This window comes from Camelina sativa, chromosome 6 (genome assembly GCF_030686135.1).
Source record: "Camelina sativa cultivar CO46 ecotype springtype chromosome 6, ASM3068613v1".
NCBI lineage: Eukaryota > Viridiplantae > Streptophyta > Magnoliopsida > Brassicales > Brassicaceae > Camelina > Camelina sativa.
Window position 1 is genome coordinate 13,552,544 of NC_141885.1, and position 27,735 is coordinate 13,580,278.

At 39.4% G+C, this 27,735-nt stretch overlaps 1 non-coding gene and 2 pseudogenes across 1 annotated transcript; all 3 read left to right on the forward strand.

Annotated features, from left to right (window-relative positions):
• Positions 1 to 3,800: 3,800 nt before the first annotated feature.
• Positions 3,801 to 4,336, forward strand: LOC104698868 (uncharacterized; annotated as a pseudogene).
• Positions 4,337 to 8,102: 3,766 nt separating this feature from the next.
• LOC109133309 (uncharacterized) lies at positions 8,103 to 11,706 on the forward strand (annotated as a pseudogene).
• Positions 11,707 to 18,929: 7,223 nt separating this feature from the next.
• Positions 18,930 to 19,036, forward strand: LOC147942536 (small nucleolar RNA R71). The gene has a single exon (XR_015560539.1). It is a non-coding gene; the product is annotated as a small nucleolar RNA R71 (small nucleolar RNA).
• Positions 19,037 to 27,735: the final 8,699 nt, after the last annotated feature.

Sequence of the window (27,735 nt, forward strand, 5' to 3'; positions counted from 1 at the left end):
ATAAGATTTAACTAATATACAAATTTAGAACATAAAAACACAAAATATGGTGTTACAAATGTTTGCATAAATTTTACCTTTCTTTTATTACACTGTCTTATAAATGGTACATTTAGAAAATATATATATTTTTAATATACATATTGATGAAACAAAACAAAAAATATTTGTAATTTTAATATGAATATATATTACCCAATTATGTGTTTTTATTTTTTTATTTTCAGATTATTTTATTTGAAAGGGTATTAAGTTAAGCTATATTATTAAGAGTTAATAACATACTTATTTTATGTGAAACCTCTTATAAAATCACATACTTTGAATACTCCCTATACCTTTTCATGTTTTTTGCTTAGGTGTCCATTTCTTAGGACTATTTTGCCTTGCAACTATGATGGAGAACTAATAAGTAAAACTTATATGGATTTTTGTCCCAACTGTTAGATCATATACGAAACAAGTGACGAGGTTTGCAGTAAAAACTTAAAGTTGAGAGTTTTGTGGATAATAGAACTTATGCGAGGGTAGGGTTTTTGGTCCCCGTGAATGAGAAATGGCTGTGCAGGTTGATTTTTTTGTGGACTGGGTTTTATTACTTTTATTTGTATGTTGTTTGTGGATGGGTGTGATAGAAATCTTTGATTTATGATGCATGCTGAATTTCCGAGATTTTGTGTTGTAATATCCTCTGCGGATAGCGTCTAGGAATTTAAAGTGGACAATAAACTGTTGTTGCGGGTTGTTCCATTGACTGTTACGACAAGGTGTTATTAGAGTTTGAAGATTCAGTTGTGGAAGAATTCGGTTTGGTGGAGAAGAAGGCAAATCTAAGTTATTGCATTCCTACATTTATGCAATTGACAACTAGGGTGATGGTGCCTTTGGTGATTGTGACTACGAATGTTGGTCTAGAGTACTATATAGAGATGTTTCGTAATAATTGTGGGTCAAATTTGTTCGTCACATTTGAAGAGGTAAGGAAAATAGGAAGTGTGGCGATAGGATGCAGATAAAGTGCAGCGAGGCTGCATGGAAGAAGCGTAGCTGTGGTCTGCCATCTGGTCTAAGTAATAGTGGTAGTGAAGAGGGTGTTTTTGTAGAAGCATCAATGGCGATCAAATTATTGATACCACCCATATTGATGATGAATATTTAGCTGAACTGGCAGAAATAGAGGGGAAGATAAAGGGCTTTAGTAGTAAGAAAGTGGAAAATGACGTGGAAGATGTAGCAGTGAGGAAGAGTAGTACATAAGAAGGCAGTGAGGCAGAAGGTTTAGGAGTTGGATATATGTTTGAAGACGTAGGGGAGGAAAAAGAAACTGAAGAAAGAGAGATAGCCATTACCCCCAAAGACTATGATAAAAGGTTTTGGTGAGTTAATGTTATGCAGGTTATGTGTAATACCTTTTCTTGTGTTTGATGATATTGTGGTAGTTATGGAGGTATTACTTTAAAAGAAGAAGATAAGGGTAAAAGAAGTGGTGGGTTGAGAAGGTCCGAATCACAAAAGGGTGAACAAGAAAAAGTACCTAAATGGTCAGATCAACCTGGACAGAGGAGTATGCCTGCTATGGACGGTAGGAAGCTGGAAGATATTGATGATGAGGTGAAACAACCACACCCGAATTTCCAATCCTCGCACAATAACCACGGGAAACGATCTCACCGGAACCCCTTAATTCCGACGAGACAACCGGCGTAGAAATCTCTCCTTACAAAAACTTCAACAAATACACCAAACCCCACCTCATCTAGTTACTGAGTCGCACAACCAACCATCCCTAGCGTCTGAGTAACAAGAGAGGTGGGCTGGAATATTTGATTCCGTCTAGACACTGACAACACTTCTCCATGAATTCCCCGATTAACTATCAACTCCTCCAGTGTTGATCAGTACCTCCACTAGGTGTCGATCGTCAACCAACTGACCACTTACGATACAACACACATGGTGTCGATAGACACTCTCCTAGTGTCAATCGACACCGACACCCATGACATCGCTTCCGTCAATCTCTCTTCATCCAAACCTAACTCCAGATGTTCACCTACGACCCAAACACACATCAACATGCTCATATCGACCAACAACACCTTGGTGTTACTCGACATCCCAACAACACCTTGGTGTTACTCGACACCCCAACATTGCCACCACACGTCCATGGAAAATGTCTACGTTAACCTTCGGTTAATTCACAAACTAATCGTTCATTCTACAAATCCACTTTTGGATATGAAGCCCATAGCACCACAAAGCTTCCCATCAAATTTTAGCCAAATTGGACTCCATTTTATCCTCCAAACGTTGCTCTGAAGCAGCAACCTCGAACCAATCCGCGTACTCAATTTGCAGGTGTTGGTGTCAACTGGCACTACAATGATGTCTAACGACAACCAAAAATCATAATCCGAGCTTTACTTCAAGCTCCTTATCGCCGTAAATCCTTAATCCACCACAACCATCGATTATCTAATCGATCTAAGACTAATTCAACCCAACTTACCTGGATAACAGCCATGGGAAAGCTTCTTTGTCTATCCGAATCCACAACCAATCTCCCATCCTTCCCCCACACATCAAGAAGATGGATCTTCCTTATTCTCCTCTTATGCTCCAAGCACTAGGTGTCTCTTCCTCCAGCATCCTTGAGGCATGACGAAGGAGAAGGTCCACTCATGCTCACTGCTCGATCTCGTCTTCTCCCTCACACAAAGACTTCCTACCCTTTTCTCGTCCATTCCAAACCAGCTTCTTTCTCATCCCTTCCAATAGAGAACCCACAACTCTCTCCTCCTCTTCTAAGACATGAGACGGCTGGAGCAGGAATCCTTCATCAGAACGAGGCGTCTTCCCTTCTATAGGGAACTTAAGGTTTTCTCCAAAACCACTAAACTGCACAAAGCCGGAAAATAAACCAAACCGACAACCTTAAAACAATGTGGTATCGAGCAAAACCCCCTCGAGAATGAGGCGGAGGGGTTGGGGAATTGTTGGTGTTGGGTTTCGCCGATCAAAAGTCCATGCACGAGGCCCACTAAGCGACGGGTTTAAGAATTTAGTGTGGGTCGGCATAGGGCCCAGAAGGCGTTTGTTTGACCTAGAGGAGTGCTGAGTCCAACGAATGAGAGGATCTCGGGGTGAGTTGAGCGGATCACGGACGCACGAGGCAATATCATTGGAAAAAATCTTGAAGAATTATGTTAGAGCTCATTAGTATAAGTATCTCGCGATAATTGTAAATAAGTAATTGTAACTTTCAGATTTTAAAGAATTGAATACAAATTCAGTTCATCACTTCCTTCATTGTTCTTATTGATTTCTACCGAGAGCCCGACCTGAAGTCCCCCTAATCCTATTTCACTTAGTTAGTTCATAGAATTCTGGTTTTTAGCACCTACAGGAGGTAAGATATAATTTTGCTATATAAAAAGTATAGCAATAGCAGAAAATATGTGTATGGGTAAATACTTTAGGTAAAAGTATGTGTATTTTCTATATTCCGTAATATTAATTAGGCTAGAATAATAAATTTGTGTATATCATCAAGCTTAATTATTTTAATTTAATAGAAAATAATTGTTTCAATCTTGGGAAGGTAAGGAAGGTAAGATATATGAATAATTGAAAAATAATATGGGCATAAAGTAAAACAATAATGAGTAAAGATCATAGATTTCTAACAAAATTAATCAATCATCCAAGAGTTATAAATACTAAGAGAAGTTTTAGTATTTTTTGTAGATATACACAAAGCTATATATATATATATTTATATATAATTTTGTCAAGAATAAGCCCGAAGTTGTACAACATAAAAAGGAGTAGAAACATGCAAATCATGTGGGCAACGATCATGTTAGTTTTGATAATAGTATTATCAAAATCTATAGAAACAAAGGGAAACGAGAAAGTAAATGATCTTGCGCTAGCACCTCAATCAGAGATGGGAATATTGTACAAACGCATTGAAGCACTTTGAAAGCAAGAAGGTCACAAAAGTGTGTTGTAAAATCCTACTCAGTCTTCCAGAAGACTGTTTTGGTACTTTGTTACCTGTGCGGTGGATCTATGATGCTGTACTTAAAACTGCCTGCAGAGCACTAGGTTATCCCAAATAAGATTTTTGTGTCCCTTGCTTTAACAAATGTCAGTAACATGTACGCTATTATTTGGATACCATAGTTATAAAGGTCATCATATTTATGAACTGCTATATATTTGTTATTTATCCCAATACAGTTCTTGATCCAACTATATGGTATATATGATATTAATATTAAGGCTTGACATGCATATAGATGAATCCAGACCTCCATAACCTTTTTGATTCAATATGACTATTAGTGGGAAGTATGAATGACGTATACTGTATACATAGAATGAATGGTGTAAAAATAAGCCTCCTTTTTTTATCTTCAAATTGAGTTGCAGATTAAGTTACACATCAATTGTTAGAGCTTAGGTACCACTGGTTATACATTTTGGTATTTCTCATAATTTATACTAGGAGATATCTCGTGTTATATAGCACATGATTAACATTTTTTATTAAACTTATAATATAATAATAAAAATTATTGTTATATTTATTTAAAAAATTATTTTGTTTGAGAGAGTATTTACTTTTAATATTACAATTATTTGGTAAATCTACATATATCATTTTAGATTCTAATTATTTTAGAATATTATAATATTTTAATTTGTCTGATGTATATTACAGTTTTATATTATTTGTTAGTTGTATTTGGATCATTATTTTGTGAAATTTTAAAGTAGTAATTATAATATTATTATTGTGAGCAAATACAATTTATTAATTTATCAATCACATAAATTTAGTTTTACTAACCCACCGTTGTGGAACATTAAACACACATTTTGTTCTTCATAAATTGAGTCATATATCTTCAGTTTTTTGTCAACTAATATATCTTTATTTTTAAAAATTTATCATATGCAGAAAAAATTCTACATATTTATTAATCTATATGATAATTCAAAAAAATTTGTAAATGAAAGAAAAGAAAGATAATAGCAGAATCATAATTTAAATCTTAAAAAAATCTTCGAAATTTAGTTAATAAAAATAATCTTATTGTATACTAAGGTATAAAATGATGATTCAATACAATTTGTAAACGAAATAAAAGAAAGACAATAGGAGAATCATAATTTAAAATCTTAACAAAATCTTCCAAATATAGTTATTTAAAATAACTATATTGTATATTTAGATAGAAAAATCTTAGTTTTTAAATTCTAATTGGTTTACAATTTTTTTAAAAATTAGTTAGTAATTTTCGTCCATAACTAATTAGTGAGAGAAAATATATATATTTTCAAAATTAATAATTATTTCAAAGATTTTATTAGTCTAATATTTAAATTACAAATTTATCCTTACTGAAAAATTAAACATTTATCTTAAGACCAATAACATGACAATGTAATTTTTTTACACTTTATAAAGTTTGTTTTATATTTTTATTCAATTAATATAGTAAAAATTTAATAGTCCGTGTACCTTGCCACATATTAGTGCTAAAAAATCCTGATACATAATCTTCAACATTCACGTCGTAATCAATCATTTCTTCATAAGAATGCTCACATGGAATCGCACTGATTTGCCATTTACCACATGTACATGTTCTTTTTTCTTTGTGTGTTCACCGAATAATCATTTCGTAAAGCATAAGTCGTAAACTCCATGAGTTGCTGGAGTTGTTTAACACTTGTCTGCATCTTTCTTATGTTTTGCGAGAATCTTGGCAACATACTTTGTAAACTTGCCTTCGTGATTCTTGGATTTGTTATATCTCTTCACCATTCGATGCATAGCTTGCCTCCTAATTCTTTCCAATATTGGAATAATTACCTTAGCTCTTGCTTTTGTAATTGATGTGTTGAATGATTCTATGGCGTTGTTATCAACATCCTCACAGTTACTTCCAAGTCTAAAGAAAGGTCTTAACCAAGTCTCAGGTTTCTTTTTAATCAGTAAATCCTAGATGTCAATGTTATATTCTTTCACCTTGTTGAGATTCTCTTCAAACTTAGTCTTGTTGTAGCTCCAAGCTAGTTGCCATATCAAAGATTTGATCAAATCATTTTTTGGATGTTTATTCTTCAAGTTCTCAATGATGTGTTACACAAAAAATCTTTATATGTTCACCTTTTGCTTGCTCAGTCTTCTCCTCTCTCTCTCTCTGTCTCTCTCTCTGTGAGACCCGTTTAGGCCCTGTAAAGGCCCAGCCCCTGTGTTAAACAAAAACCCTAAGCGAGTGTGTATATATGGGTGTACATATTGTCTTCTTCGTCATAGCTGCTTTCAAAGTTTTCGTTCCAACTTCGATCACTCCCTTGTTTCCGTAAATCTGGATCTCAAGTCACCATCACCATCCTCGTTGAGATCAAGTTGCTGTCCTTGTTGTGGTGTGTCCTTGTTGGTGAGAAAGTAGAAACGAGTTGTTCGCCACGTACGTCGAGCCGTAGTCACCACCGCTTGAGTCACCGTTTGTCTCCGTCCTTCACTTCTCTCACCGGAGTCGAGATCCATCACCGGTGGTTCGTTTGGGTAAGGAAATCCAAACATTAACCTGTTTTCCATCTCCTTCACGTCACTGTTTTAGTCTCTTTAATCTGTTGCTTCTGTCGTAAGTCAGGTCGTTGGCTTCTTCATCTGCAAGTTGGTTCGTTGCTGTTGTTCTGGTTGCCCCGCAAGCTAGGTCGTTTGGTTCCTTGGGCAGTAAGTCTCTGGTTCCTTTGTTCTGGTCCTCTTGATCCGCAAGTTCCATATTAGAGTGCTGAATAGTTTTATTCTTATGCAAGTTTCAGGCTAACCGCTTTCAACCTCTCCGTTCCTAGTGTCGTTTTCAATCAAGAGTCAGGTGGGGGAGGGATTTGCGGATTCATAACACCTCATTTACACTTTTGTTCATCGGATAAGCGTTAGTTTTAAAGTTAGACACTATTGATTGTTGGTTGCTAGGTTGTTAGAGTAGTAATAATTAAATGTTTTAATGATTGTTGCATGGTTATATGGTTACGTGAGTTGCATGTAGAATATTAGTGTTTTAAGTCGTAAGGCTTGCTGCATGGTAATATAAGGACGTGAAATGCATGTTGCCTGTTAATGTTTTACGTCGTACTTTAGTCTTCATGGTGAGAAAATTATTAAGAAAATAATTAAAAACGGGATTGAGAATGTTGGACTGTAATGAACCGGCGGGCTCATTATAGGTCATAAACCGCTGGCGAGCAGTACGGGAAGAATCGAATTACGGGCCGTGGTCTTCTAGGAATGAGGTTTGGGAGCCATAAAAAGTGTTAATGGCCAAACCTATAATCAAAGTAAAATACTTGAAAGATAATTGTTGTGGAATGTCTTAGTTTTACACGCAAGTGAAAGCTATATGCTTGTTGTCTGATTTTTTGATAGTATTTGGAAGTTGCGTGAAAGTATATTTGAAAGGTTATGTTTCGGTGGGCAGTGTTGACCACCTCACTGAGTAATTAATTACTCACTCCCTAATCGTTTCTCTTCAGGTCTCGGTGAGAATCTCGAGTAGTTGCACAAGTTCGTCTCGCTTTGTGGTGTGATTTTGGGAACATTGGGTTTAATAATTTTACCGGTTAATTCCTAACTTTGTTTTATGTTCGGATTTGTTTTTATTTAAGACATTCTTCTATTTTCTTTTGACAAGATTATTGAAATAATACATTAAGGTTTTTATTCAAGGAATGGTTTTCCGGAAATATGAGTAACTAATATTTTTATTATATAGAAGTGTTTTAAAATAAATTTTTGGTAAGGAAACTAGTGTAGACCCAAAGGGTTGGACACGGGTTGTGACAATCTTGGTAGCAGAGCCAGGTTAAAGTCAAGCCGGTGTTGATCTGGAAGGCTAAGTTTTTTCTTTTTCTTTTTTTCTAAAGTATTTTATAAGGAAAGTTTTCAGCATTTTTTTAAAAAAAGGAGACTCCGGATTAAAAAAAAAAAAAAACACCCAAAGTGAGACTTGTGTTAGTGTGTTTGTAAAGTTTTGTTATGGCAGTGCTTCTTATGTTTGGCCTTGTGTGAACAGAGAATGGCATCAAGAGGAAGGCGTCCTGCAAACCCTAGAGTAAACCCAATTGATGCCGCTCCAGCTAATGAGCGAGTTCAGCCACAAGGAGGAGAGATTCTGGTTGCAGCCAACACGGCTGATATCGCTGCAAATTGTGCTGAAATGCAGGAGCTCCGTAACATGATGCGGGGGATTTTGGACCGACCTGTGTATGCACCCCCACCACCACCTAGAGAAGCGGCACCCCGTCAGCCACCGCCAGCACCTCCAGTTGCTACACCTCGACAGCGTCAGCCACCACCGCCACCGGCAGAGTTTTCTTATTTTGAGACAATGAAACTCATGGGCACCATGGGGACAGAGTACTTTAGTGGTGGAAATGATCAAGCAGGAGCTGATGATTGGAGGCGGATGTTGGAGAAAAACTTTAGGTCAGCAAGATGCCCTGTGGAGTTTAGAAGGGATCTCGCTGTGCATTACCTGCACGGAGATGCAGATAATTGGTGGAGAAATGTTGAGAGGAGCTTTCCAGTTGATTATGAGCCCACATGGGAGGATTTTCTAGAGGAGTTCAATAAGAAGTATTTTCCTCGGGAAGCTATGGATCAGCTAGAATGTGAGTTTTTGGAGCTTCGACAGGGCACAATGACGGTCAGAGAGTACGATGTTGAGTTCACCCGTCTGAGGAGGTTTATTGGGAGGGAGTATGGAGATTTATGAGAGGGTTGAGTTCTAATATTCGTAATCGTTGCTCTGTTCGAGGATGTAATAGCATGGTTGAGCTAGTTGAGCAGGCTGCTATGGTTGAGAGGGGACTTGAGGAGGAAGCTTATGACCTTAGGAGTACACAGCAGAAAGCAACCAAGGGAGCAAAATCACTTAAGCGAGCAGGAGATAACCGTGGTGCAGGATCGGGAAAGAATAACCAACAGTGTAACATGTGTGGAAAGAGGCATGGAGGAGTGTGCTGGAGTACTTCTGGGAAGTGTTTCCATTGTGGGAAGATTGGTCATACGTGGGCGAATTGTTCAGAGAGAGACAATAATTACAGGAGGTGTGGAAAGCCAGGTCATTTTGCACGGGAATGCAGAGGGAATATAATAGGCGGACATCAAGGCAGTAAAAACCAAGGAATCTTGCCTCCACCTCCTAAAAGGCAAGCAATTGGATCTCGGGTGTATGCTGTAGCAGACGAGGATGGTGCGGAACCGATGGGTGGTAAGTCCAATCTAAAGCTTCTTGTGATTTCTGTTTGGATATTAGTAATTGCATGTGGTCTTTTGAGTATGTGGGATACTTAGTTAAATATATACAAAAAAATAAAAACTATGTAGGATCGGTTTTTATTGGAGGAGTTTCTGCCTATACTATGTTTGACACTGGAGCTATGCATTGCTTTGTGAGCCCCAATTTGGTGAGGAATTGGGATTCCGGGATTGATTTTACAGAAAAACGGAGGAGAATTCAAGGGATTTTGGGCAAGAATGCCATTTTTTCCAAAAAAGTTGTTTAGAATGCCATTTTTTGTTTTCCTTCTCAAAAATGCCAGTTTGTTTGTTATGAGAATGAGTGAGTTGACGAAAATACCCCTATCCCAGAAACTAGAGAGAACCATAAGCAAACGGAGAAAGACTATGTCTACCTAAACCGGATGAAAAGTCCATCGGTAGACATAAAAGTCGTAAATCACCCAGTGAAGTTGTTGATTGAGGTGACGATTACGAGTAGGAAGGAAAGAAGAGCGAGCATAATTGACATAAGAACAGCAAACTGAAACATATTGCGTCTCGGAAAAGACAGTCATTCCAATAACTTGTCAACAAGTGAATGGACATATACCTAGGCTTCTCAAATGTGTTTACCGAACTGTCAACTGTGATGGACATGTACCTCGAATGTCGAATCTCGTCCATCAATGGATCAACATTATTTACACGAACTGATTCGCTATGAGACCTAAAATAAGAATCTTTTTTGGTTAACCGGATATGAGGACCTGCAATAACTTGTCAGTAAATGGTGGACAAAATACCTAAGGTGTATGTTCTTGTCCTCCGGTTGGGAAAGGTTCGTACAACATGCATATTCATCAGACGTAGACTGTTGGATTTGTTTTTCATCGATAGTAGAAACAGCATTCCCTGCGCCATCTTCTTCATGAGACTTGTGCGGCACAATAAAGAAGTTGGTAGTCAGGGACTCATGCTATTAACAACATGAACGACAGACGAATACAAACATGGTCGTTGTAGACAAACCAGATATTTTGGTTATGCTCCACCAATGGATTCAACCTGCACGATGGACACATAGTGCGGTTAGCAGAGCCATAAATTTGGAAAGGTAAATTTGGTGGACCATATAAAATCACGATGGACATCGTTGGTAGACATATTTTGGAGGACAACATCTTTTGAAAGGACATAACCCAAAATGAGCATAACCTAGAACGTCGAATTCAAACACAATAAATGAGCAAAAAAATGGAATTTTAGTAGAGTTCAAATTGTTTCAGGTAAAAAACACTTAACGAACACCAAAATAAATTGATTCTAGTTGATGGACAACCGATTTACTTTTGTCTGGGTTTATGAATCTCCGTACTAGTCGTCGACGGTTCCCCTGTCGCTTCCACTATAGCCGACGGTTCCCCCGTCGCGGCGGGTAGAGGCAACAATGGAGGATTACCCTGTAGAAGGGTCTGGATGAAGTAATTCATCACTTAGTGACTCGAAATCGAACGTTTTTGGAGGAAATAGTGACGGCGGTTGGCGGAAGATGTAAAGTCTCGATGGTGGTTTGTGAGAAGAGAGAGAGAGCAGGAATAATTAAAGAGACAGGCAAAAAATAGACAGTTGGTTCCATGGACCTCTTGCATGCCTAAGGGTTGCATTACCCGATGAGATAACTAAGACCACTGCTAACTTTACCTTTTTTAATTTTTTCTCTTTCAATTACTTAAACGTCGCAAACAATGGGAAAAGGGCAAATATGTATTTTTGTAAGGTTCTATGGCAGACGGGAAAATGGTTTCACAAAAGTGGCATAGGAGACAAATATTAGTACAGTTCATGGCATGATTGACAATTTTCTCAGAATTGAAACTGCGGGAACTCAAGTAGTAGGATCATCAAGGACTTATCGGGATGTTCATGTGGTGATAGAAGGAGTAGAGTTACTTGGTAATTTTATTGAGATGGAGTTGAGACGCTATGAAGTAATTTTTGGCATAGACTGGTTAAAGCGACATGACGCCAACTTGGACTGCCGGGGAGCACGGGTTACCATTAACCGAAGTGAAGGGAATTTGGTATTTCTGGGAGTTGTAACAAATAACGGGATACCTATTATTTTGATGATTCACACAGAGGAGTTACAGTGGAATAGGCCTGAAGCATATTTGGCGACAATTTCTATTGAGGGGGGAGACACAACAGTAGAGTTGGATGACATTCCTGTAGCATCAGAATATGCAGATGTTTTTGAACCGCTCAAAGGACCACCACCAGATAGAGGAGATTATTTCACTATTGAGTTGGACCCAGGGACTGCTCCAATATCCAAGGCGCCTTACCGTTTAGCTCCAACAGAAATGGCGGAATTAAAGAAGCAGTTGGATTTGTGAGACCAAGTAGTTCTCCGTGGGGAGTGCCTGTTCTGTTTGTTAAGAAGAAAGATGGAACTTTCAGACTTTGCATAGACTATCGTGGGTTGAATAAGGTGACTATTTAGAATAAGTATCCCTTACCACGCATTGATGAGCTTTTGGACCAACTTCAAGGAGCATCCTTGTTTTCAAAGATAGATTTGGCATCGGGACATCATCAGATTGGTATTGCTGAGGAGGATGTTAGAAAAACAGCATTCAGGACACGCTACGGGCATTATGAGTTTGTTGTCATGCCTTTTGGATTGACTAATGCCCCTGCAGCATTTATGAAGCTCATGAATAGCGTCTTTCGAGAGTACTAGGATTTTCGTGTGTCTATCCTAGCAGGTTCGATTAACCTTATGCAATTGTAGTACTTAAGGTGTCAATCCAGTTGGGAAACTTTACTATCACTCAAGATGCAATCAAGGAATCACAAGTTAAGCCAATATAAAAGAGTGTTTGTCTAACAGTCCTAGAATGATCAGAATGCAAAACGGAAATGTGTTCTAAAACTAGAAATGTGAATGTATGAGAGGAAGCGAAAATGAATGAAAATAGAAAACGAGTCTAAGCATGAACTAAAAGGCAAGACACGAAACAGTCTCAGGAATGTAATAAATATCAGGAAGAAAGAGGTCCTAAGGATGGGAGTAATTGATGTCGGTGAAGTCTCCTAGTCTACTAAGTGTTTAACATACCACAAGCAATCTGTCCCTAGACAAAGAACATCTCAACTTATCTAGTCCAATCTCTTGGTAAAAGCTACTCAGACTCAACCATTTCCATACCCAGCTCTCGCTAGAGAAACATGGTTGAGCAGGCATGACAAACAAGTTCGTTCATGTCAACAAACATCCTAGACAACTAATCTCTTAGGCTAGGAACGTAAGTCTCTGGCACTAGTTGGTCAGACATTTCATCAAACACCTTTTGGGTGTGGAAATGTCTCGAACCTAGTCCCAATTGATCAGAGAGAAACTAGAAATTTTTAACACTAGTCCAGAAGGGAATCACAAAAATCAAAGCTTAAACACTCTACATCCTAAGATCCTCCACCTAATCTATCACATCCTCAAGAACTACTACACTACTCAGATCCGAAAATCATCATCAACAATACAAACTCAGAAAATATTGAAACAAGCATTCTTAGATAGATTAAAAAGTAAAGAACAACTTGTAAAAGAAATCAAATGAAAATACTGAATAAACTCAAAGGTGTCGGAATACAAGGTCTGAGAACGTTTTTTTGGTGGCTAGCGTCAAAACCTTCTGGGAAAGAAAACAATACGAGAATAAAAGATAAGATGTCTCAGCAAAGACTTAACAAAATGTATATATAGTATTCCAACATGGAGAGCCCTAAAACTTAAAACGACAAGGTAAAGCGTCGGTTCGGTAAACTCCTGAAGCGTGTGAAACCAAACGTCTTTCTTCCCGACATGTGCGATCGAGTCCATGCGCGTCGAATGGAATGCAATGAAATCATGGGGGAGCATGGCTCGATCAGACAAGCTGGAGTGCGTGGCGGGGGAGCATGGCTCGATCAGACAAGCTGAATGCGTGGCGGGGGAGCATGGCTCGAGCGTGGTGTATACACATCCACTAAAACGAGGATAACTCTTGAAAAACACCTCCGATTGGCTTGAAATAAACGGCGTTGGAAAGATAACTCAATTCCCTACAACCTTGATGAAGACGTTGAAAGCTAAATCCCACTCGAGTGGAACGGCTCGAACGGATGGCTCGGTTGACGCTTCCTGGAGATAGCTTGGTTGACGCTTCCGGGAGTGTTGTGCAGCGGATGGGTTGAGTGATGTGTTCTTGACGTCTCCTAGATACCTGAAATACTCCAAAATGCACAATATATGCAAGGATGATGCAAGAACTACCTAAACATGCAAAGTGTATAGAAGGGACTAGAAAATGAAGCAAAACAATGTGTTATCTTAGCTAAATGCATGATAAATATATGCTAAGGAGAAACAAAATATAGACATATCAACTCCCCCAAACTTATTCTTTGCTTGCCCTCAAGCAAACAATAAAGAGTAGAGCATGGAAGAGAGGTGTGAAAATGGGGTCTCAGAACCTAAAACAAGCTAAATAAAATAGTTAGAATCAATGTCCTTGTATTTAGTTCTATGATGCATGGTGAAGGAATTTCATTTGTTTAATCTACACATGAAATCCTATCAATCACTCCCTTTAACATTCATTAACAGAGAACCGTGAATCTAGCTAAGCAATGTCATTGAACTCATTTGGCTAGGGTAAAAGGTCAGAGACATAGATGGTCTCCTTCTCAGGTGGTTTATCAATTCAGAACAAGGTTCTCTCACGAAAAGGAGTTGAGCTTAAGAAAAGGCTAAAGGTTGAAACCAACTGATACATACAAGAGCAGCGTCCTGTCTACCCAAAGAACATTCCAAACCGAAGTTGGTCCCATCTCTACCCTTCATCAGAAACTTCATCTCAAACCCATTCTTTCATTATTTAGACTTGGTCTTAGGAGGAGTTCACTTCTTATCATTCTAGCGGATTGGGAAATCTTTACTATCAGTAAGGTTCTTTTTCTTTTCTTCTAAGGACTCTGGACATTTTAAACATTTTACTTTATTTTCTTTGTCTAATCTTTTCGTTTAATGCCCAGAACCAATAACTGATTATTTCGATCAACCCAAATCCTTTACTAGACATGTAAACCTTGAAATCACATCCCCCTCCTAAAGACTTTCTACCCTTAACTTTCTTTTTACTCTTCGCTTTTCTGCACAAATCCATACCCAATACCCAAAATCGAGTTCTCACCTAGTCCTACTAGTCCGGATAACGCGAACTAGAACTACACAAGATCCTACTCTTGTCGGTTAGAACCTAACACTTTCTAACAAGCTCAACTCGGAAAAAGGCCTGACACTCGAGAATACAATTGACCTGAAAGAACGGTTGGTTAAGGGTGTGGGGAACTGTTCCAAAGATGGGAATCAGCTACTTGGATTGACAAGGGTGGTGAAAATGTGAAAGACAATCCAAGTATGTATATGGTATCCATGAGTTCAACTTCAATGCATAACAAGATAATTGCAAGTCAGGATTAGGTTCAGATAGATAGGGAATGACGCCAATTCAAAACATGCTTCAATCTTACATTTTCAAATTCAATCAACATGCATCAAAGAACTAATAACAAGGGCCTTGATCCTATCCTATTGAATTCAGCATGCTACCAAGGTTACAATCATCATCAACCCCTATGCTAAATGCAACAACCCTAAATAACACTAGACTCAGTCCTAATATGCAAGTGCAAGCTACATGAACACTCTGTTTTTGTGGAAATTTTGATTTTTTTCATTTTTTTTGGTTTTTCTATGCAAATAAATGAATGCAGACTCAAACATGATATGATACAAAAATATGAAATAAGAATCACAGAACACAACATCAGATACATCATCTCAAACCCTCCCCCAAACTTAAATTACACAGTCTCTTGTGTAAGAAAAATCTGTAGGAGGAATTAAGAATCACAACAGAAACAATGCAGGAATGAAATGGTATGTACAAAGGGAAGGTTGGAGTACCTCAGTAGTAGAAGAAGGAGTCTGTGCTCGCCCAAGGAGGGGCGTGAAACTGACTCTGTCCTTTTTTTTTTTGGGATCCGCGGGAGTGACCTCAGTTGGTTGGTCGACTTGCTGCTCAACCGCTTGCGTGTTCTGGTACATGTTCGGCTGCTCGTCACACTGCATGTCATCGACTCTGGACTCACCATGGTCCGATACCAATACAAAAACCTCCGTAGGCTGATAATCACCTTGATGTTCGATTTGTTGCTCAACCCCGTGCATACCCTGATGATCACCCTGAGCTTCAACTCGTTGCTCATCTTGAGCTGCAGAACAACGCACTGATCGATGACTAGAAAAGGCTCTGGAGCCTCGCGAACCGCGTCTCTGTCTCTCCCTAGACTCGTGTGACGAGTGGCGTCAAGGAATGGGTGAAGGCTGACGATCTCGAGCTCATATGAAGATTGACGTGCTGGAGAGGGAATCAGAGAAGGTGTTCGCTCTAGGGTCGCAGAGGGACGTCCGGGCATTGGTCTGATGTCGTCGGGGATGAACCTAGGGATGGCGGTTGTGGATGTTGAACAGCTGAACTTACGCATGAAGTTCGTGAACGTCTTCGTGAAACTGCTGAACGCCCTGTCTCTTGCCTTCCTTCTTACAGATTTCCTGGGCGCTTGTCCCGAATGCAACTCAGGTTCCTCCTGTTCGTAATCATTGTCCTCCTCTCTTGAGTTAGAAACTGGTACTGGTCTCTTCCCGCGACTCTTGCTCTTGGTGAGCGGTTTGACAGGGCTGCTTGACCTTGCTGCTTGTCCTAAACCCTGAACAGCTTCTTCTACAAAGTTTTTCATTTCCAAGAAACGCTTTTCCATGGATTTAGGAGATGAGCGTTGTCCACCTACACAATCATACGCCTCTCTCATCTCATGTATGATCTCGGTACTCTTCGTACTTCTCTGAGACATAATGAACTCAAAGCTAAATGTTAATATATTAGTGAGCAAGTAGCAAGAGCAATTATGAAATTTAAAACTTGAAAGTGCATAGAGAGGATAAACCGATCGAGTGGGTGACAGCTCCGGGACAACGGATCGAGTGGAATCGAGAGTGGCTCGAACGGTGACAGTTTTGGGATGGTGGACCGAGCGGAACATCTTTGTCGTGTGGGTCGAGTCGCATAGGTTTGACAGTGGCTCGTTTGGTGATTGTGAGATCGGCTCGATTGACAGGTACGAGGACGACGGCGAGTGTGGCTCGAGAGAGGCAGTTGGGCGAGTGCAGAGTGAGACTGACATTGAACGACTACAGAGAGAGATTGGCTCGAGCGTACAGGTCGAATGGAGTTCAGCGGAAACGGCTCGAGTGAGGCTTCGCCGGAACAGGTGAGGAAGCAACGGTGGTAGGCTCTGGTCGAGACAACACTGCTGACTCGAGCAAGAGAGGGTGTTGGCTCGAGTGGAAGTAACAGCAATGGTTCGAGAGTGGATGTTGGAGCGTGACTCGAGCGGATCTTCACGGGGGCAACAGGACAGGAGTAACGGAGATGGCTCGACCGAATATGAATGGTGGAGGTCTCGAACAAAAACGATGGTGCACGGCTCGAATGGGGTGTTGGGCGAGTGAGATAAAACGTTGGTCGAGTGGGAGGTCTCACGTTCTGAAGTCTCTGCCTCAACTGCACAAACCTCCTCCGCACCAGATAGTTGCTCGAACTCCTCTGGTCCATCCGTTTCTCTGTGGGAGTCTAGCAGATTCTTGCAGCAAGTGGTGTCCTTATGCAGGAACCCTTCTTCTCCTTCCTTGGTCAAAGCAGTCTTGAGATGGTCCTCCTCAGCTAATTCCTTCAACAACTCGTTAGCCAACTGATCCAACTCTTCAATATAGAAGACTTGTCCTCCTATTGTTGGTTTCTTCAAGGTATCCTTGATGTCAAATTTCATAGTGAAGTCGTCTCCCAGATTAGGATCAATCTTTCCATTTCTGACATCAATGATGTCTCCAACAGTCGCCAGGAATGGTCTTCCTAATATCATAGGATCTTTTGATTTTTCATCCATTTCCAGAACCACAAAGTCGGTTGGCACTTCTACGTCTCTAATCCTGACAGGTAAATCTTCTAAGATACCATGTGGAAGTCTCATTGTTCTATCTGCAAGGATGATGGAGATGTCGCAACCGTTAAACCTTGTAAAACTCAACCTCTTAGCTACAGAGAGTGGCATAAGATTAACTGAAGTGCCAAGATCACATAGACACCTATCAAAAGACATAGGTCCAAGGGTGCAAGGTAGAGTGAATGATCCAGGATCTTTGAGCTTCTTAGGTACAATCTTCTTCTGAATGATTGCACTGCACTCAAGACTTAGTACCGACATGGCTTGAACTTCTTTTGATCTCTCCATCTCTAAGTCGTTGACGAATTTTTGGTAGTGAGGAACAAGTGCGAATCCATCACGCAATGGCATCCTCAATTCAATCTCCTTGACTTGTTTTTCGAACAGAGTTTTATACTTCTCAGTAAGCTGCTTCTTAAACCTCACTGGCAATGCTAGAGGTGGCTTGTCTGGTGGAGGAGTGAATCTCACAGGTTTATCCTTGGGAGCAGCGGGTTTTTTCGTAGCTTGAGGATCAGATTGCTTGGCTGACTCAATTGGATCCTTGAGCACCTTGACGGGATCCTTTATCTGAACTTCATCTTGAAGAAAATCCTCCCCATCTAAACTCTCATTTTCCTCAGTGAGCCGTACATCTACAGCTTGGGTGGTGATAGCATGGATAGTAGCATAGTCCTTGGGGATTTGAACTGCTGTTCCAGGGAATTGGCCAGGTATTGGTGCAGAAGTGGAACCGGATTGGCCTTCAATATACCTTATCTTCGAATTCAGAGCTTCAAATTTGACGTTCAGATCATTATATGAACATTCCATCCTTTGACTAAAGTCAGCAAACTTCTTAGCGGTATCCATAGAACCGCTAGCTTGGCCCTGAAGAAGTTGTTGCATCATTTGCTTCATTTCTTGATCTGGGGCTGTAGTAGGCTAAACTTGTTGAGGGGGGAATCCTGGTGGTGGTCCTGAGGGAGCCTGATAACCCTGCTGGAACTGTTGTTTAGGAACGAATCCTGGATTGTAAGGCACATAAGGTTTTTGTTGCCCTTGTTGTTGTTGTTGAGGCGGATACACCTGATCTTGTGGATTGGCAACATTTTTACTTCGGTAAGACAAATTGGGGTTTGCCTTGTATTGGTTGTAACCTTTGTTTTACCCACCCTGATTCTGGACATAGCTGACCTCCTCAGTCTGCTCACCCTCCCCATCTGGAACTTGGAAAGGATCATCCTCAGATACAAAGTGGATGCTCCTCTGCTGGCTTACCTTGATACGGTCAAGCTTCTCATTGACATTCTTGAGGTCTTTCTTGTACTTCTCCTCAGACCCAGCGTCGCCGCGAACTGTGCGGTTATAGTCTTCATTGTAGTTGTCGTCAGACTGAGCGAGATTCTCCACCAGTTGCCATCCTTCCTCAACGTCTTTTTTCAGGAAATTACCATTAGAAGCAGTGTCAAGCAGCATACGGATCTTTGGTAGTACACCACGGTAGAGAGTACTCAGTAGTGACTCGTTGCTGAAACCATGGTGTGGACACTGGCTATAGTAACCCTTGAAACGCTCCCAGGCTTCACAGAATGATTCTGAGTTCTTCTGAGTGAAGATGGAAATCTCATTCTTGAGACGTGCTGTTCTGGAGTTGGAGAAAACTTGGCCAAGAGTGCTTTCTTGCAACCATCCCAAGTGGTGATTGATCCCTTGGGAAGGTTTTTCTCCCATTGATGAGCCTTGTCTCCTGGGAAGAATGGAAAGAGGCGCAACTTGTAACCATACTCACTCATGCCGTTGATCTTGTTGAGACTGCACAGGCGGTCGAACTCGTCCAAGTGGTAGAGTGGATCCTCCATAGGCAACCCGTGAAACTTGTTTCCTTTGATCATGGAGATCAGACCACTTTTGATTTCGAAGTTATTTTTCTGCACGGCGGGAGGGACGATTCCAGCACGTTGAGTATGAGTGTTCGGTGCATCCCCAGCACCAATGTTTCGCGGTCCCGGATGTGGTCCATTCGGTTGTTCCATTGTGACGGGTGCGGGATGATCAGTGAGTTGACGAGCTTGTCGTGGTCTCTGTAACCGATTGATATCATCGATAGCAGGAAGGAGGTTCTGATGTCCTCTTGATCTGGTGTGCATGCAACGTTGCAATCAACAGGTTCCTGAGAATCAAAACAAACAAGCAGACAACCAAAACAAGTCAGTACTCAGAATGAGAAGTGGGATAGAACTTAATCTTACAAAACTTGAAATCTTAAATGTAGCAAAATGAATCCCAAATGGCAACGGCGCCAAATTGATACTAGGATTTTCGTGTGTCTATCCTAGCAGGTTCAATTAACCTTATGCAGTTGTAGTACTTAAGGTGTCAATCCAGTTGGGAAACTTTACTATCACTCAAGATGCAATCAAGGAATCACAAGTTAAGCCAATATAAAAGAGTGTTTGTCTAACAGTCCTAGAATGATCTGAGTGCAAAACAGAAATGTGTTCTAGAACTAGAAATGCGAATGTATGACAGGAAGCGAAAATGAATGAAAATAGAAAACGAGTCTAAGCATGAACTAAAAGGCAAGACACGAAACAGTCTCAGGAATGTAATAAATATCAAGAAGAAAGAGGTCCTACGGATGGGAGTAATTGATGTCGGTGAAGTCTCCTAGTCTACAAAGTGTTGAACATGCCACAAGCAATCTATCCCTAGACAATGAACATATCAACTTAGTTAATCCAATCTCTTGGTAAAAGCTACTCAGACTCAACCATTTCCATACCCAGCTCTCGCTAGAGAAACATGGTTGAGCAGGCATGACAAACAAGTTCGTTCATGTCAACAAACATCCTAGACAACTAATCTCTTAGGCTAGGAACGTAAGTCTCTGGCACTAGTTGGTCAGACATTTCATAAAACACCTTTTGGGTGTGGAAATGTCTCGAACCTAGTCCCAATTGATCAGAGAGAAACTAGCATTTCTAACACTAGTCTAGAAGAGAATCATAAAAATCAAAGCTTAAACACTCTACATCCTAAGATCCTCCACCTAATCTATCCCATCCTCAAGAACTACTACACTACTCAGATCCGAAAATCATCATCAACAATACAAACTCAGAAAATATTGAAACAAGCATTCTTAGATAGATTAAAAAGTAAAGAACAACTTGTAAAAGAAATCAAATGAAAATACTGAATAAACTCAAAGGTGTCGGAATACAAGGTCTGAGAACGTTTTTTTGGTGGCTAGCGTCAAAACCTTCTGGGAAAGAAAACAATACGAGAATAAAAGATAAGATGTCTCAGCAAAGACTTAACAAAATGTATATATAGTATTCCAACATGGAAAACCCTAAAACTTAAAACGACAAGGTAAAGCGTCGGTTCGGTAAACTCCTGAAGCGTGTGAAACCAAACGTCTTTCTTCCCGACATGTGCGATCGAGTCCATGCGCGTAGAATGGAATGCAATGTCATCATGGCTCGGACGGACGGCTGAAGAGCGTGGCGGGGGAGCATGGCTCGATCAGACAAGCTGGAGTGCGTGGTGGGGGAGCATGGCACGATCAGACAAGCTGGAGTGCGTGGCGGGGGAGCATGGCTTGATCAGACAAGCTGGAGTGCGTGGCGGGGGAGCATGGATCGATCAGACAAGATGGAGTGTGTGGCGGGGGAGCATGGTGTATACACATCCACTAAAACGATGATAACTCTCGAACCACACCTCCGATTGGCTTGAAATAAACGGCGTTGGAAAGATAACTCAATTCCCTACAACCTTGACGAAGACGTTGAAAGCTAAATCCCACTCGAGTGGAACAGCTCGAACGGATTGCTCGGTTGACGCTTCCCGGAGATAGCTCGGTTGACGCTTCCGGGAGTGTTGTGAAGCGGATGGGTCGAGCGATGTGTTCCCGACGTCTCCTATATACCTGAAATACTCCAAAATGCAAAATATATGCAAGGATGATGCAAGAACTACCTAAACATGCAAAGTGTATAGAAGGGACTAGAAAATGAAGCAAAACAATGTGTTATCCTAGCTAAATGCATGATAAATATATGCTAAGGAGAGACAAAATATAGACATATCAGAGAGTTCTAGGACAAGTTAGTCATTGTCTTTATTGATGATATTTTGATATACTCAAAGAGTAAGGAGGAGCATGTTATGCACTTAAGGTTAGTGTTGCAGACACTACGAGATCAAAAGCTTTTTGCAAAGATGGCAAAATGCAGTTTCTGGCAAAAGCAGGTTGGTTTCTTGGGCCATATCATTTCAGAGAAAGTGGTAGTTGTTGACCCAGAGAAGATCATGACTATCACTCATTGGCCTAGACCCAAGAATGCTACAGAGGTCCGTAGTTTTCTTGGACTCGCAGGGTACTACCGGAAGTTTGTGGAGGGATTTGCTAGCTTAGCCAAACCATTGACGCAATTGACGTGTAAAGAAGCAAAGTTTGAGTGGACAGAAACCTGTGAAACCAGTTTTGGAAAGTTAAAGGAGCATCTAACACAGACGCCTGTGTTGGTTTTACCAAAGGTTGGAGTGCCTTATGTTGTTTATACAGATGCATCAGGAACTGGATTAGGGTGTGTACTCATGCAGGACGGTCAGGTCATAGCCTATGCATCAAGGCAGTTGCGAAAACACGAGACTAATTATCCTACTCATGCTTGGAGCTAGCTGCAGTGGTCTTTGCTCTTAAGGCTTGAAGAGCCTACTTATACGAAGAGAAGGTGCAAGTATTTACTGATCATAAAAGTCTGAAGTATATCTTCACACAAGCAGATTTGAATTTGAGGCAGAGGAGATGGGTGGAGTTGCTTGCGGACTATGATTTGGATATTGCTTATCATCCAGGAAAAGCTAACCAGGTTGCGGATGCATTAAGCAGAAGGAGAACTGACGTGAATGGAACTAGGGAGGTGCAGGAGCTTGTTTCAGCCTTATCGAGTCTGAATATTTGTGAAGCCTCTGTTGAAGACGATGTAATGGGTCTGAAAGCAGTAAACCAAGCTGATTTACTACGGAGAATCCGTGAGGCTCAAAAGGAAGATGCTGAGACGAAGAAAGCAATAGAAGCTGAAGTTAGAGGTTATCACACGGCAGAGAATGGAACATTTATTTTTAAAGGTCGGGTGTGTGTTCCAGATAGTAAAGTTCTGAAAGAAGAGATCTTGAAGCAAGCGCACCAGTCACGTTTTGCCATCCATCCCGGTTCTACTAAGATGTATAGAGACTTGGAAAGGTATTATCATTGGAAGGGAATGAAGCGGGAAGTAGCTGATTGGGTAGCAAAGTGCACGACTTGTCAGTTGGTGAAAGCGGAACATAGAGTACCAAGTGAACTTCTACAGAGTTTACCACTGCCAGAATGGAAATGGGATATGGTGACTATGGATTTTATTACTGGGCTTCCAATGACAATAAGTAAGTGAGATGCAGTTTGGGTAATTGTAGACAGACTTACAAAATCAGCTCATTTTCTAGCAGTGAATAAAAAGGACACGGCCGAACGCTTAGCTCAGAAGTACTTGGATGAGATAGTTAAACTTCACGGAGTTCCTATGAGTATTGTTTCTGACAGAGACCCAAAGTTCACATCAGTGTTTTGGAAAGCGTTTCAGAAAGCCTTGGGAACTAATGTGCATTTAAGTACAACTTATCACCCGCAAACAGACGGTCAATCTGAGCGGACAATTCAGACGTTGGAAGATATGCTTAGAGCTTGTATGCTCGACTGGGGGGGTCGTTGGGAAAGATATTTGCCTTTAGTGGAATTCGCCTACAACAATAGTTACTATTCCAGCATTGGCATGCCCCCATTTGAAGCTCTTTATGGACGACCTTGTCGTACACCACTTTGTTGGACAGAAGTGGGGGAGCGTCGGGACATTAAGCCTGAAATAGTTCAAGAGTCTACTGAGCAAGTAGAGCTGCTCAAAAACAGAATTAAAGAAGCTCATGATCGCCAGAAAAGTTATGTAGACAAAAGACGGAAGGATTTAGAATTTGAGGTTGGGGACTTGGTGTATCTAAAAATGAGAACGTTTAAAGGACTGAACCGCTGGGCTAAGAGAGGAAAGCTTAAGCCGAGATATATGGGACCTTACCCTATCACCGAGAGGATTGGCACTGTGGCTTACCGCCTAGACCTGCCAGATGAATTAGCGGCATTTCATGATGTATTCCATGTTTCTGTGTTGAGAAAGGTGATAACAGAACCAAAACTGATCGTCTCAAAGCCACCAGAGGACCTTATGTCAGACTTATCGGTAACTGGAAAACCGATATCAATTGTAAGTCGCAGGGAAAATGGTACTCGAGGGAAGAAAGCTAAGACCATTCAAGTTTGTTGGGAGAGAGATGGGGTTCAGGAGATGTCTTGGGAATCTGAAAATATTATACAGAAAAACTACCCAGAGCTTTTTAAGGATGGAAGTGTATCATTACTAGGGACATCGAATTCGAGGACGAATTCCGTCGAAGTGGGGGAGAACTGTGAGACCCATTTAGGCCCTGTAAAGGCCCAGCCCCTGTGTTAAACAAAAACCCTAAGCGAGTGTGTATATATGGGTGTACGTATTGTCTTCTTCGTCATAGCCGCTTTCAAAGTTTTCGTTCCAACTTCGATCACTCTCTTGTTTCCGTAAATCTGGATCTCAAGTCACCATCACCATCCTCGTTGAGATCAAGTTGCTGTCCTTGTTGTGGTGTGTCCTTGTTGGTGAGAAAGTAGAAACGAGTTGTTCGCCACGTTACGTCGTGCCGTAGTCACCACTGCTTGAGTCACCGTTTGTCTCCGTCGTTCACTTCTCTCACCAAAGTCGATATCCATCATCGGTGGTTCGTTTGGGTAAGGAAATCCAAACATTAACCTGTTTTCCATCTCCTTCACGTCACTGTTTTAGTCTCTTTAATCTGTTGCTTCTGTCGTAAGTCAGGTCGTTGGCTTCTTCATCTGCAAGTTAGTTCGTTGCTGTTGTTCTGGTTGGTCCGCAAGCTAGGTCGGTTGGTTCCTTGGGAAGTAAGTCTTTGGTTCCTTTGTTCTGGTCCTCATGATCCGCAAGTTCCATATTAGCTAGGGTGCTGAATAGTTTTCTTCTTATGCAAGTTTCAGGCTAACCGCTTTCAACCTCTCCGTTCCTAGTGTCGTTTTCAATCAAGAGTCAGGTGGGGGAGGGATTTGCGGATTCATAACACCTCATTTACACTTTTGCTCATCGGATAAGCGTTAGTTTTAAAGTTAAACACTATTGATTGTTGGTTGCTAGGTTGTTAGAGTAGTAATAATTAAATGTTTTAATGCTTGTTGCATGGTTATATGGTTATGTGAGTTGCATGTAGAATATTAGTGTTTTAAGTCGTAAAGCTTGCTGCATGGTAATATGAGGACGTGAGATGCATGTTGCCTGTTAATGTTTTACGTCGTACTTTAGTCTTCATGGTGAGAAAATTATTAGGAAAATAATTAAAAACAGGATTGAGAATGTTGGACTGTAATGAACCGACGGTTCATTGTAGGTCATAAACCGCTGATGAGCAGTACGGGAAGAATCGAACTACGGGCCGTGGTTTTCTAGCAATGAGGTTTGGGAGCCATAAAAAGTGTTAATGGCCAAACCTATAATCAAAGTAAAATACTTGAAAGATAATTGTTGTGGAATGTCGTAGTCTTTCACGCAAGCGAAAGCTATTTGCTTGTTGTCTGATTTTATGCTAGTGTTTGGAAGTTGCGTGAAAGTATATTTGAAAGGTTATGTTTCGGTGGGCAGTGTTGACCACCTCTCTGAGTAATTAATTACTCAATCCCTAATCTTTTCTCTTCAGGTCTCGGTGAGAATCTCGAGTAGTTGCACAAGTTCGTCTCGTTTTGTGATGTTATTTTGGGAACATTGGGTTTAATAAGTTTACCGGTTAATTCCTAACTTTTTTTTATGTTCGGATTTGTTTTTATTTAAGACATTCTTCTATTTTCTTTTGACAAGATTATTGAAATAATACATTAAGGCTTTTATTCAAGGAATGGTTTTCCGGAAATATGAGTAACTAGTATTTTTATTATATAAAAGTGTTTTAAAATAAATTTTTGGTAAGGAAACTAGTGTAGACCCAAAGGGTTGGAAACGGGTTGTGACACACTCTCTCTCTCTCTCTTTCTCTCTCTCTCTTAATTTTTTTCTATAATCATTTTGTTTCTTCTTGGATTCCATATCTTGTTTTGATCTCCCCTATAATTTTCGTCTGCATTTTCCTCGTTTCTTCTTAAGTATCTCAGATTTTCGCTACCCCAATAATTTTTCCGATCTAGATTCGCCTCTCCTTCAAGGTCCGTGAAATGTTTTCGTCGGAGATGAACATTGAGTGAAAGATGAACAGATTTTGACACGGCGACCTTAGTTCTCGAGATCGATTAGATGACACCTTTTCATAAGAAGATAATGACGATCTGAATCGATTCCACCGGAGATAGAAAACTAATACTCCCTCTGTTTCACAAAGAGTGTCATTTTAGAGAAATTTTTTTGTTACAGAAAGAGTGTCATTCTACATTTCCAATCTGCTTTTTAATGCTACACTTTCTTTTTTACCCCTAAACCCAAATTTTTATTGAATTTAAATCATTAAATACTTATTAAATAGGGACAAACATGTATAATTCAAACTTTTTTTAATTTGTGTGAAATGTGTCAAAATGACACTCTTTATAAAACAAAGAGAGTATATATTTCATCTTGCGTTATTGTCGTTGTTCTCAATGGATAACTTTAATCCCACTTATTTTAAAAGCTAAGACTATCTCCAATGGTAGTCTCTCTCACAGTCTCATGCTATTAAAATAGAAAAAAAATAGAAAAAATAAGAGAGAGGGAGAGACTTACATGGGAGACTATCCTCATACATGTCATTTTATGATTGGTTTGTTGAGTTGTTATTAAATTATATATTATTATAAGGTCTCATCACAGGATATGAGCACGAAATTAGAATTTGAGTTGATACTAAAAATAAATTTATGACAAGTTTTATATTTTTGAGTTTTCAAGGGAGCCTATGTGATTGTTAGGCTTCATGAAGAGTGTTTCCACTAAACACAAAAATTTTCAAAGGGAGCCTATGCGATTGTGGCTTCTTTAAAACATATTTAGGTAGTATCCGCGCCATGCCGTGGGTTATTTTTTATTTTTTATTTATTTTAATTAGGACTTATACCCTCCACGATGTTGCGGAGGAAATATTTTAGAAAAAGATAAAAAAAATTTAACATTATACATCATAAAATCATTGAAATTTAAAAACATTGTTTAAAGTATTATAAATATAAGATATATTATGAAAAATTATGGTAAAGTTACAATTAAAAAAATCAATATGACAAAGTGATCCTAATTGAGAATACTGAACTAATGGTTGTAATGAGTAATTATAATTTTCTTTTAAATAATTATAATGAAAAACAAAATAATATAAATTTTAAATATCAAAATAGTTTTAACGAAAAGTTACGATAAATAGACGCAACTATCAATTCTATATTAAATTTTATTAAATTTCTATATTGCTATAGTGATTTCTAAAATTTTAGTTAGATTATAAAATAACGTTGAATATTTGATATTAATATTCAAATTATTTAGATTAAACATAAAATGGAAAATTTGTTTCAATGAACAATGATTTATTAGTTATTTATGAAGAGACAAATATATATAAAGTTCAAAAGACATGACTATTTAAATAGTCACACCTATTAGAACAAAAAGTTGTGATGAAAAAATATGAACAAAATATAGTTAAAAGACACAACTCTAAAATAAACAGATACAACTGTTTGAGTTTAAAAAACTGAATAAAAACAGTTTTCTTACAAAAAAAATTTTAAGCAAAGTCACAACTGTTGTTCGTATTTATTCATACTGTTATTATTATTTCGAATATTAAATTATTTTTTAACAAAAGTTACAATAAAAATATTCCTAACTTTAAATTCTATATTAAGTTATATTAAACTTCTCTATTGCTATAATCATTTCTTAACTTTTAGTTAGATTATAGAATAACGTTAAATGTTAGATATTAATATTTAATTATTTAAATTCAACATAAAAAGGAAAATTTGTTTCAACAAACTTGTCAGTTACTGATGAAGAGACAAATATAAAGAGAGTTCAAAAGACATTACTATTTAAATAGACACACCTATTAGACCGAAAAGTTGTGATGAAAATATATAAATAAAATATAGTGAAAGACACAACTTTACAATGAACAGATACAACCGTTTGTGTTTGCACTTGATTTCACCTTATAACCCATATAAACTGTTTTTA